Below are 13249 nucleotides of genomic sequence, written 5' to 3' on the forward strand. Positions count from 1 at the left end.
AGGAAGGAGCTGGGTTCTGTTTATTCTGCTAATTCCGCTGCCCCGCTGATTTATCACCAGTGCGCAGAAGGGCCTTCGGTTATTCATGGAAAGTACTTGCTTTGCTGTAAAGAATTAGACTCGACCTCCATCACTGTTTGGGGTTCTGTCATTTATTAAAATAGCAGCCTCCAAAATTAGAATTTTAGTTCATCAGCTCCAAAGCACTTGTGGAATGACTTTAACTATGAAAATATCCATAAATTAAAGATGTTCTGAACCGGGTTCTAATGGAAACTATTTCATGTGTATGAGGGTGAAACACAGACAGTAACTATTTATTTTTGAATGTGGGCTGTGTGCAAAAGATTAGACTGAGCTGTTTCTCACGCTTATTTAATTCTTATAAAGTTAAATTATGAGGTAGAGATCATCAGTATTCAGCCTTATTTTAGAGGCAGAGGACTGAAGCTTCAAGGTTTTTTTGTTTTTTTTTTTAATTAATTAATTAATTAATTTATTTATTTATGTTTGGCTGTGTTGGGTCTTCGTTTCTGTGCGAGGGCTTTCTCTAGTTGCAGCAAGCGGGGGCCACTCTTCATCGCGGTGCGCGGGCCTCTCACTATCGCGGCCTCTCTTGTTGCGGAGCACAGGCTCCAGACGCGCAGGCTCAGTAGTTGTGGCTCACGGGCCTAGTTGCTCCGCGGCATGTGGGATCTTCCCAGACCAGGGCTCGAACCCGTGTCCCCTGCATTGGCAGGCAGATTCTCAACCACTGCACCACCAGGGAAGCCCAGCTTCAAGGTTTTTAATAACTTCCTCAAGTGTGTGTGGAGAACACGTAGCAGAGTGAAGACTTGGTCCCGGGTTCTCTGCCTCTAAGTCTGATATTCTTTGGATGGTACCGCATGACTCGTATCGTCTGAGTGCTTCCCGTCGTGTCACACGAGCCCACTGGGTGTGTCGCCGTCCATGCAAGGGAGCTTGGGTCCTGGTGTCTGCGGGGCAGACCTGACAGGAAGGGAAGCTCAAGAATCAGCTTGGACAGAGAGGATGTTACATCAAAAGCCCAAGTCATGGACTTCCCTGGTGGCGCAGTGGTTAAGAATCCGCCTGCCAATGCAGGGGACACAGGTTCGAGTCCTGGTCCGGGAAGATCCCACAAGCCGCAGAGCAACTAAGCCCGTGCGCCACAACTACTGTGCCTGCACTCTAGAGCCCACGAGCCACAACTACTGAGCCCGCGTGCCACAACTACAGAAGCCTGCGCACTTAGAGCCCGTGCTTTGCGACAAGAGAAGCCACCGCAATGAGAAGCCCGCGCACCGCAACAAAGAGTAGCCCCCACTCACCGCAACTAGAGAAAGCCTGCACGCAGCAACAAAGACCCAACGCAGCCAAAAATTAATTAATTAATTAATTAATTATTTTTAAAAAGCCAAAGTCATCACCAGAAAAGGCAAAAGCATGCACCCTTAGATGTGAGCCTAGGATACAGCAGAGACAGAAGCTTGGCGCCCAGGAAGTGCAGAGAGCAGAGATTTATGGGGGCTTTAGTTTAGACATTTAAGAGACAGTCTGTGAACAGGACTAGAGCAGATATATTGGCTGCACAGGAGAGCACTGAGTGGGACCTATTGCTCAGAGGAGCTCCGTGGAGCTGGTGTTTCCTTTCTTCCTATGTCCTGTAACTTGCCAAACTCTACAGAACCAGGGTTTCTCTGGGGCTTTTTGGTGGGAATCCATATTGTGTCTGGAAGCTTCTATGAAGTGAGATCCCAGATATATGTCTCCAGCCACAGTTGTTTTGTTGAATCAGGTACTGGACAGTATTGCCTATGGTGCTTGGGAGCTAGCATCTCTTATTCCAAGGATTTTGGTTGTATTTCCCAATAATGGGGTGGGTCCATGGACCAAGGACCCACGTGGTTCCAAGTATGTTGACTGAAGCAAGAGGTGGTGAAATGGGTTTGATGTGGATGGAATGGGAAGTTATAAGCTGTTGGCTGATGGGTGTGCAATTTCAGATACGTGGGCTGTCCCCAAAAACTGATGCTCCAGACGGTCAAAAGCTGCTTCCCGTGGACTGAACCCAGACACTACTGGCTTAAGCCCATGTAACATGCAGACCCATTCATAGACCAGGTAATTCTTACCAGCTTTTCTCTGATGGTTAAGTTCTACACCTGGCCCCTACCACTCCAGAATCCCATTATTGCCACTAGATCAAGTACGTTAACTCCACTGTAGTGTCCGCCACCACAGTCTCTGCCTACAGAGCTGGAAAGCTCTTCTTGTTGCCTTGGTGAATGGCGTTTCTTCACAGCCCTCATAAGGAGTGGATAGCAGATTGCCCCCAGTGGAATCATATAAAATTCCCGTTTCTCAGAACCTTCAGGATTCTCTTCAGCGTTCTCCTGATGTCCTGGCATTCTGACCTCTTTAACAGCAGTCCATGGCTATGTTCTAGCTTCAGTTAGCCAGCGGAACAGACTTTCATACCATTCACAGGGGCTCAAACCAACCCAGTGAATCCCACATCCCAGATGAGATTGACTCATATCAATGAATTCAGAGAGGCTGAGTCTCCTATTCCAGCCTCCTTGGTCTTACGTCTGAAGGATCCACATCCACCGATGCTCACAGGCTCTGTCAGCAAGTTCAGCCAAGTCATTGAACCCTTTAGTGTATAGATGATCTCCTTGTAGAGCAGGTGTTATTCCTCCCCTTCTGGGATATTTGGGGATCTAACTCATCAGGGCCTAGAGGCAATGGGAGATAGTGGGTGTGTGTCCTGAGACGAACGGGCATTAGTTTGGAAACCAACTTTTATGACTGTATCACTGAAAGACTTGTATGCTGAGGAGGACTGATTTTCTCAGAATGGGGTGAAGAGACAGGAGGGGATTTCAGTGAACTTAGAAGCTCAGTTTTTAACTTGATCCATGTCTGCCTTAATGTTCCCACTCTGTGATTCAGAGTCCCACTTCACTTATTTTAGTGCAACACACCTGAAGGGGTCAAGCATTTCCTTGGTGCTGTAACTCCGCTCATCCTGCAATCAGACTCTGGCTTAGTTATATGTCAGTTCTATCTACTCTGTGACTAGGGGTTGGGGGACCCACTCAAAGCTGTGTGGAGGGTTTTCTGGTTCTCTCAATATTCTCAACGTGTTCTCATATTCGTGTTCATGTTCACATTTGAATTCATGCTTTATTTTTCACTTCCCCTTTCCCCTGGTACGCTTGCTCTCTAGGGCCATCCGGAGAAGCAGCACCGTCCCACCACCTTTACCACCACTATTGTGTCCACAGCGCCACGGACACCTGCTCTCCTGGTAACTTGCCCTCCATCCACACACCGTGTTATGCTACCTATAATGCCAGTTTGAGTGATCCTGGCATGTGGAAGCTTGGCTAGGCAGCAGGCCCGAGTTACTCAATCCAATATTAATCTAAGTTTTGCTGTCAAGTTGTTTTCTAAGTATGTTAAGAATCTTGAGATGCGGAGATTATCCTGGGTTACGTGTAATTGCAAAAGTCCTTAAGCAGGGAGGCAAGAGGGTCAGAGTAAGTAGTAGGAGATGCGACCTTGGAGTGACCCAAAGAAGGGGCCGTGAGCCAAGGAATGCAGGGGCCTCTAGAAGCTAAAAAGGCTTATATCTGCCTTTCACAGTGGAGCCTGAATTCCCACCTCTGGGCCACTTGTCTCTAACCAGCCAGCTGATTGGTCAATTAGATTTTGTTTTAAAAAAAGACCCAAACACCTATTTTTCTTGTAGCCATTGCATTGCATTTTTAACTCCTCACTAATTCATCATTGTGGTATTGTGTAAAAGGCACTGAAGTGCCAAATGCAAAGTAAATACCGGAAAGAAAAAAAACAGACGTAGAGAGTTTAAAAAATATAGTCTCATGTTAACTCGTAGCAGAAATTTGTTCTAAGAATATGAAGTCTTTCTCTTAATACGAGGAAATGAAGCAAAACAAAATACAAACAGCAAAAAAGTTGTAAATAAAGGCTGGAAGTCTTAGGACTGCCCGATGACTGGTGAGAGGTCCCCTGGTGGTCAGTTCAGAACCGACGCAGAATCGATGTTTGCATTCAGACGTGCACGTTTGTTCTTTCAGCCGTCTAGAAAAGGAAACCCTTTCTACAAAAATAAAGGTTCTTAGGAGTAAAACTGCACGCTAGGTGGTGCAGGGCTACTCACGCTGCAGCTGTGAGCTGGTCTGCAGCATTTACTGCCTGCGAGGAGGACAGAGGTGAGAGGAAGGTGTAGGAAATTTACAGCGATTGGAATCTGAAAACAACCTACTTTGGATGCTTTGTGCATTTTGTATATGCTAAGAAACAGGACAGCAAGCCCCACATGAAGTTATTATGCTGAGCCCCATGTCACCAAACTGAGACTTAATTTCATTACAGTCTCTGCTCTCCCAGAAATGGAATCTTTTTTCTTCTTTTTTTAAATTGAAGTATAGTGGATGTACCAATATTATATAAGTTACAGGTGTACAATATAGTGATTCACAATGTTTAAAGGTTATACTCCATTTACAGTTATTATAAAATATTGGCTATATTCCCTGTGCTGTACAATAGGTCCTTGTAGCTTATTTTATACCTAATAGTTTATACCTCTTACTCCCCCCTTCCCTCCTCTCCCCACTGGTCACCCCTAGCTTGTTGTCTGTCTGTGAGTCTGCTTCTTTTTTGTTATATTCACTAGTCTCTTGTGTTTTTTAGATTCCGCATATACATAAGATCATACAGCATTTGTCTTTCTCTGTCTGACTTACGTCACTTAGCATAGTGCCCTCCAAGTCCACCCATGTTGCTGCAAATGGCAAAGTTTCATTCTTTTTTTTTTTTTTAATCAGAAATAGAATCTGAAAGCAGTCAATCAGGAATGGCCGTCCAGCACCAGCGGGGTCATGTGCCTGGTAGACCCCGGGCGTGCCCTGAAGGGAGTGACCTTGACACAACTAGCCTGCTGTTTGCTGGCGTCACCTCCTTGCTCCCGCTCCCTCTGCCTGCAAAGTCTCACTGTGTGCAGCCCCTCGGAGCGCCTTTCCGTCTGCTGGATGGGATGCTGCAGATCCCTTTATTCAAGTGGATCCTTGAACAAAGCCCATAAGATCTCAAAATGTACTCAGCTGAGTTTTAGTTTTTAACCTATGTTTTCTCCACTTTATTTCTCTGAAACCTCATTGTCTTTTACCAAAGTATTTTTAGTCCGTGACAGATCGGAGGACAAATGAAGCAAAAAACCCCAAAAAACCCCTCCAACCCTTGTCTGCCACCAGGGCTACTTGCATGCAGTGCTCAGCTTTGTCCACCAGGTGTCGCCTTAGCGCCAGAGTTGCTCCTAAAGGCTGGGGCATCCCGGGCGGGAGAGGCCGCGGGGGGCTTCCTCGCTGCGGTTAAAGGGTAGAAGAGAAGGCCAGCCCTAAACAGCACAGTAGATCGCCCCCTGGTGTAACTCTTTATCCTCAGCAGGCAAACGGAGGCATGATTCCAGTGCCGAGAGGAACGTTTCGGAGTGTCCCCGGGTCACTGCTCTCATGCCAGGGGCAGTCGCGGCCGACAGATGGCGCAGGGCTGCCTGTGTCGTCGGGGGCTGGCGGGTTGCTGGCCTCCAGACAGAGGTCTGAGCATACGCCGTGGTCCTGCTTCTCGAACCCGAGCGCCTCAGAATCACCCGCAGGGCCTGTGGGCGCCGTGGAGGCTCTGACTCGGCAGGTCCGACACACTCTGGGGACCACGTCCCCAGAAGTGCCCCTGTCCTGCGACAAAGCGCTCTGGCCTTGGAGTTAGACCCCGGCTCACAGCCAAGCCCTGCCTCTCAGATGACCGAGTCACCTGGGGCAGGTGACCTGCAGGTGACCTGGGGCCATTGCAAGTCTCTGTCTCCTTACATTTACATGGCGATGCTGATGGCGGTCAGAACCACCTGGGACAGTCCGTGTGGCAGTGGAGCCGAAAACCTGGTCTCCAGGGAGAATGTGGATTTTTGTGGAGCCTGAAGCTTATACAGTTTTGAGAACGAATACCAAAGTATACACAGAAGTGACTGCCAACTTCGTAAATTCATCCCACTAATCCCCCAATACATGTGTACCAATCTCAGCTTCCACTTAGCTGTATCCCCAAACTGTTGTCATAACAAATTACAGTTAAAATATCCCATTTCACACACTGTATGAAAACATGACCATGTGAGTCCAGGGCTAGGACCCTTCTCAGGGCTTCCTTAGGAGGGGGCCCAGGTACAGGAAGGGTCTTGAGGCTTAAACTTCCTGAGCTTTATGGCTCAGCGGCCTCTGCCTGGAACGTTCTAAGCCAATGGTTACTCATGATTATTTGCTGGGCTCCTAATTTCAGCATGTGGCATTCATCTTCAATAAGTTTAAATGAGCTGAAAAAAGTGCAAGGAATCATTAATTTTTGTTACTATTTGGAGGCGATGTTAGTAGTATACTAAATATATATATGTATAATTTTTTTTTTTTTTAAATGAAGAAGTCACTTCTATTTGAAGTCAGAATTGAATTACAAAATGCAGGGACTTTGGTCTAGACGGAGTATTTTTTTAAAACTGTATTCAGCTTCTAAAGAGTTATGACAAACCAGGAGCATAAAGTCAAGCAACAGATGAGGAAGAAATTTGAAACCTGTAATTTACTGATTTATTTATTTCAGCACAGAACTCCATTTTGCTTAACCCAGTGGATCTTCTTCAAGTTTCAAGACAAAGACCAGATGACTAAACACCTTCTGTTAACATTGGAAACCAGCCACAGTTGAGGTGAGTCACCAAAATTCAGGGGGGAGAGGAGGGCTAGGGTGACGCCATGAAGGTCTCCCGCCCTGTCACTCCGCCAGCACGGCTGAGTGTCCCCTAGCTTCTGTAAACCTTGACTGTTCTCCAGAGCTCGGAGAAGGTTAATCCTGACAGTTTTTGCCAGGTTTCTCAGTGTTACTTGGGAGGGATGGCCTCTGGGTGTCCCTCCTCTGCCATTTTTGCTGACATCACTCTAAAGATACATTAAATTATACTTTTAGTATCCATTTTCTGACCTACAATCAATCCTAGCATGCACTGAGCAAGCAAGCACAGCGCCCAACTTCACATTTTACATGGGGGCTCCACTGCCAAACATCTGACTGAGGCTATACCCAGATGTATTCCATTGTCAGTTCAGCTAGGGCATTCATGTGCATCTCTTTACAAGACTTCTGTCCTTTATTCCTAGGCAAATCAACATTTATTACTGATTTACAGAAACTGGCATTTCTTCATTAGCTGTTTGATTTATTTAATCCTCACGTGATCCCGTGCCATAGACATGAACTCACTGACAAAAATACACAGAGAAAGAGGAACTGTGTGGAAAGGCAGGTGGGAACAGGCAATTTCAGCCTTTCTGGAGCCATGCGGCAGAGTCTTTCTTGCCTTTGAAGCTCTGGGAGAGAAGATGGTAGTTGTGTTCAATCCTGTGGCATGTTCCTCGTTCAAGGCACACTCAGGGCCACCAACATTGCTATGGGAAAGGTGAATCCCTGGGATGTGAGGCTTGTGAAAAGCAAAACACCTTCGCAGAAAAACTTCCATGTTAATCTGAGTAGCTTTTTTTATCGTCACACTATAACACAAGGATAGAATGGAGACTTTCGGAGCAAGAAGCCGGGAGGTTTGGGGTCTAGACTGTTACTAACAAGCTCAGCAGGTCACGCCCCTCGCAGGGGTGGGAGACTTGAAGATTTCCTGCTGGTCCATCACCTCTTCAAGGACAGGCATCACATCTTTTCCTCTCCTGCCAAATAACTACATCAGTGTTTCATACTAATAGCTGCTCAATATGTTTTCTAACAATAATAATATAAAATGACATTATATATGTTATACAATAATATAACAACAGTAATACATGATTAATAGCTGCTCAATACATTTTCTAACAATAATAATATCACATGATATTATATATGTTATATAATATAACAACAATACATGATTAATAGCTGCTCAATACATTTTCTAACAATAATAATATCAAATGATATTATATATGTTATATAATAATATAACAACAATACATGATTAATAGCTGCTCAATACATTTTCTAACAATAATAATATCAAATGATATTATATATGTTACATAATAATATAACAACAATACATGATTAATAGCTGCTCAATACATTTTCTAACAATAATAATATCAGATGATATTATATATGTTATATAATAATATAACAACAATACATGATTAATAGCTGCTCAATACAGTTTCTAACAATAATAATATAAAATGATGTATATGTTATACAGTAACAACAATAATACATGATTAATAGCTGCTCAGTACATTTTCTAACAATAATAATATAAAATGTTATTATATGTTATATAATAATATAACAATAGTAATAAACAATAGCTGCTCGATACATTTTCTAAATGCATGAATATGCCTGAGTGTCCTCATTTATAAAGAATAGAGTTTAGATTTAATGATCTTGGAGGTCTTTTCTGGTTCTGATATCCTAACACAAATCATTTAAAGCCAGTTAATCTAATTCATTTCTTACATATTCAATAAGCATTGCAAATTCTTTTTCTTTTATTTAAGAAACAATATTAAACATACGGAGAGGGCATTGCACTGGCTCCTGAGTTGGGCCTGACCTTGAACCCTGACTCCACCTTTACTGCTGGAAGGCTTTGGCCAAAGGTTGGGATCATGCCGATGTTAGAGTATCACTGTGCTGAGTAAACAACAGCAGTAATAATAATCAAAACAACAGTTCATGGGTTTTGAGCCCTTGCTATAGGCCAGGAAACAGCCACACAGTGTAAGTTACAGATGTACACAGTCGGTCCTCCGTATCCACAGGTCCCGCATCCGTGGATTCAACCAACTGCAGCATCAAAAATAGTCAGAAAAAAAAATTCCAGAAAGTTCCAAAAAGCAAAGCATAACTTTGCCACTGCCACATTGACAACCACTTCCATAGCCCTTATGTTGTATCAGGTATTATAAGTGATTTAGAGACGAGTTAAAGAGTCTGGGAGGAGGTGCCCAGGGCACATGTAAACACTAGGCCGTGATATATAAGGGACCTGAGCAGCCAGGATTTGGGTGTTTGCTGGGGGTCGTCCCTAGAGCCAGCTCCCCGAGGATACTGCGGGACGACGGTAGTGTATGCCACGTATGTTGTAGATAACGTATCTGTGTCACATGCCACACTCTTACCCCACGAGCAGGGGTCACCGGGGCGTTGGTAGTCTAGGCAGCCCAGCCAGGCCTGCGCAGGTGGGGCGGTGCACAGGGGCTTCCAGCCCCGGCAGGTTAGAATGAGGCTCTGCGAGCAGCGCGTGTCCACGGTGAGAGGTCCGTCCTGGCCGCACGGCAGGGCTGCCCCAGCCGGCAGGCGGCCAGCCGGCCCCTGAGGACCCCTGGCAGGGGAGACAAACGCCTACACCTAAGCACCTACCTAAATGATGTAAGGAAGGACTGACCAAGCGCAGTTGGGGCATCTGGGCTGGTGAAGGGGCCTGGAGGAGCTTTCCCAGGACGGGGCCTCCAGAGGCGCCTGGGAGGCCCTGACAGGTGACGGGAAGGGGACGGAGAGGGGCAGGGCGGTGGCAGAGCAGGGGCAGAGACGGTGACGGCGTCGGGGAGCGGGGCTTCAGGAAATGAAGCGCGGGCACGTGGCCAGGCGGCGCGCGCCTGACTGTGAGCCCCGCAGGGCGCGAGGACGATCTGGACGCGCGCCTGCAGGTGCGGCCTGGACAGCATCTCGTGCGCCTTCCGGAGGCTCCTGCCTTTGGCTGGGCTGGACCCGCCGCAGCTTTTGGCCGGGGATCCGAGCGGAAAACTAACGGGTGTGTGTGCAGAGGCGGCCCGGACGCGTGGGCAGCCCCCGGGGGGGAACCCGGGCATCTGCTCCTCTCGCGCGCTCCCCCCGCCGCCCCGGCCCGGCGCTTCGAATCCCAGCATCATTCGGTCGCGTTTGCCACCTGCTGAACAATCCGAAAGTCAGGAGCTGTTGTCTCCTCAGCCTCCCCCTTCACTCCGCACAGGCCACTTGGCTTCGTAGAGTCATTTTCAAAACGCGGATGATGTCCTACGACTGCCCGTTCCATCTGTTCCTCCCTCTCGGAGGCCTGGCGCCTTCGCAGGGCCTGGGAGCAGGGCGCACGCCAGGAGAGGCTGGGGACGCAGCTGCGCGTTCTCTCCTGCCGCCCCGGACCATCTTCCCATCCATCCTTCCGCGCAGGACTGAAGACCACCTCTCCTTCTGGTGAGGCCAAGCCTTTGCTAATTCTCACATAAAGAAAAGGAAATAATGTGGACCGTCTTCCCATTACTATCAGTGGGCCAGCACGACAGTCCTAATAGACACCCAGGAACGTGTTACAACACACACGCACACTGAGTTCAAAATAAATCTTCCATAGGTACAGCTTGCTAAAACTCTGTATGTGACAGCTTATTTCTGTACATTTTATTTTATTTTATTTTATTTTTAAAGAAGGATCCTGGTAAGGGTAGTTTTTTTTTTTTTTTAATTTATTTATTTATGGCTGTGTTGGGTCTTCGTTTCTGTGCGAGGGCTTTCTCTAGTTGTGGCAAGCGGGGGCCACTCTTCATCGCGGTGCGCGGGCCTCTCACCATCGCGGCCTCTCTTGTTGCGGAGCACAGGCTCCAGATGCGCAGGCTCAGTAGTTGTGGCTCACGGGCCTAGTCGCTCCGCGGCATGTGGGATCCTCCCAGACCAGGGCTCGAACCCGTGTCCCCTGCATTGGCAGACAGACTCTCAACCACTGTGCCACCAGGGAAGCCCTGTACGTTTTACTTTTTAAAATAAATGCCAAGCTAAAATTCATGATAAAAATCGTTCTCACTTAAGAGATGGAGAATCAGTTCATTCACAACATGAAGCATCAAGGTCGTGTGAGTGAAAGTAACTTGGGGGTGCAGGTGAGCTTTGGGATTCTGTAGAAGCACTGACAGGTGTACATTTGATCACTAGAGTTTAAGAGCTATCAGCAAAGAGAAATGGAGTGTTTTTGAAATAGAAATATTTAACTGAAGTTTTAAGAAAATCACAGCTTTATAAGCTACTGTTAAAAATATTATTCTTTTGAAGATATTTGTCATGTTTAATTGCCTGCAGATACGCATATTTTTTTGCCTTCAACAGTAATACAACTTTTATAAAAATTATCCTAGATTACCATCCTTGCTTCTTTGATTTAGTAAATTCTTTTCTTGAATGTTTTAATATTTGCATTGGATGTCTATGGAGTGTGTGTTGTGTTTGCCAATTGAAGTAGAAAAATTTAACACAGCTACCAAAGGTCTCAGTCAGCAACTAGCAAGAGCTGTCTTTTATTTTATAGTTGTAGCAAGAACTCCTCCTAGTGGACTTTCTCCAAATTATTTACTGCATTTTCAGAAAAAGACACAAAGAAAAGAAACAGCATGAAATCAATAAATCATAACAGCTGATATCTTTCACCAGTGGTGCAGAAAAATTTCTTTCTGTCATTATGGAATAAATTGAACGAACTTACAAAGTACGTAAAACAAGTATGGGTAATCAAAAAAAAAACCTAGATTCAATTTCTGGTTATTATCTACCTTACACCGTGCTATTTATTTGGGAAACATAATTCTAATACCACTTAATTCTAATTACAAAATTATTCAGATGCATAGATGAATATGTTTGCATTTACTAGGTGTACTCTGGATATTTGTGAAATTGCTTGAAAAGGTGTTTTTAACAGCTATAGAACAAGCTAAATGTTAAATGCCTGATTCTTAAAGAAGACTATGTGCATGGTGACTACTAATTTTTACCTAGTCAAAACTGTACCCTCTGAACATCTCCTAACTGCTAGGCAACGCAAAGCAAAAACTTTTCAAAAATAATTTGTGTCAAATTATAGCATTTTAATACACAAGCAATAAACTAAAGTCTATGATTAAAAAAGATATTATATATGGGATAACTTCTAGTATGTTTACTCTGAAAGCAAGAAAAGAATTTAGCAGAAGATAACATAATTGCAGTTACACAATTGTAGACACAAGACACTTTTTAATTCTACTGGTCAGATCCTGTTTAGCTTCTTCCCAGAACTCTGCTGGCTATTTTCTCCAAAATCCTATTTACTAAATATACACGTGAAGTAAAATCCCAGACAGGATTGTGGGTCTTTGACTATAGGATTTACTTTTACTGTGTTTACTACAACATTGCTGCATTAACTTCTTTCTTTCTTTCTTTCTTTTTTTAATAGAAGTATAGTTGATTTACAATGTTGTATTAACCTCTGCTGTACAGCAAAGTGATTCAGTTGTACAAATATATACATTCTTTTTGATGTTCTTTTCCGTTATGGTTTATCACAGGATACTGAATACAATTCCCTGTGCTATACAGTAGGACCTTGTTGTGTATCCATTCTATATATAATAGCTTACATCTGCTAACACCAGACTCTCAATCCATCCCTCCCTCCACTCCCCTTCCCCCTTGGCTTGTAGCTTCTTTCTTTTAGTATCTGCAAAATGATTCTTAAGCAGGGAGACACTTAGCCTTAAACATTATTACGAGCTGAATAAACACAGATCTTATCAAAGAGTTTACTTAATAAATAATAAAATGAGACATTTAAAAAAAAGCTAGATCCCTCCAGCTCACTAAAATGAAAAAGACCTTTCACTGGGGCACCCTGCTTCCTTGTTATCCCTCTTACACACAGATCAATTATAGTCCCTGACATGACCCCAAACGTTCGGGTACCAGAAGCTGTAAGCCACGCCTCTGACTCAATGATTTCTTATTGGTTGTTCAAATGGTGCAAATGGTTTTCTGAAATGAAGCTTTTTGTGATTAATGCACCTCAATTCTGCAATTCAGTGAACGCATTTTCATATTTTTTATTACTGACTATAGCTCCTCTTTAATCATGGGACACATTCTGTACGTGGAACATGTTGGAGGCACATATTAAGCATTACTGCTTTGAAACCTGTTGGCTTATTACCACTTTCAAAGACCGCACTCTTTTACCCAGGATCTGAACATATTTATCATTTAATTGGTGTAGGTGGAGTGCTAAATGTGAACTAAACAAACATAACACCATCTCACGTGGTCTTTATATCCCAGTCGTGATGTATTCAGATGGTTCTGTTTTAAGGAAGAAACAACTGTTCCATCCAGGCTGGGTTTTCACTGG

This window comes from Balaenoptera musculus, chromosome 17 (genome assembly GCF_009873245.2).
Source record: "Balaenoptera musculus isolate JJ_BM4_2016_0621 chromosome 17, mBalMus1.pri.v3, whole genome shotgun sequence".
Lineage (NCBI taxonomy): Eukaryota > Metazoa > Chordata > Mammalia > Artiodactyla > Balaenopteridae > Balaenoptera > Balaenoptera musculus.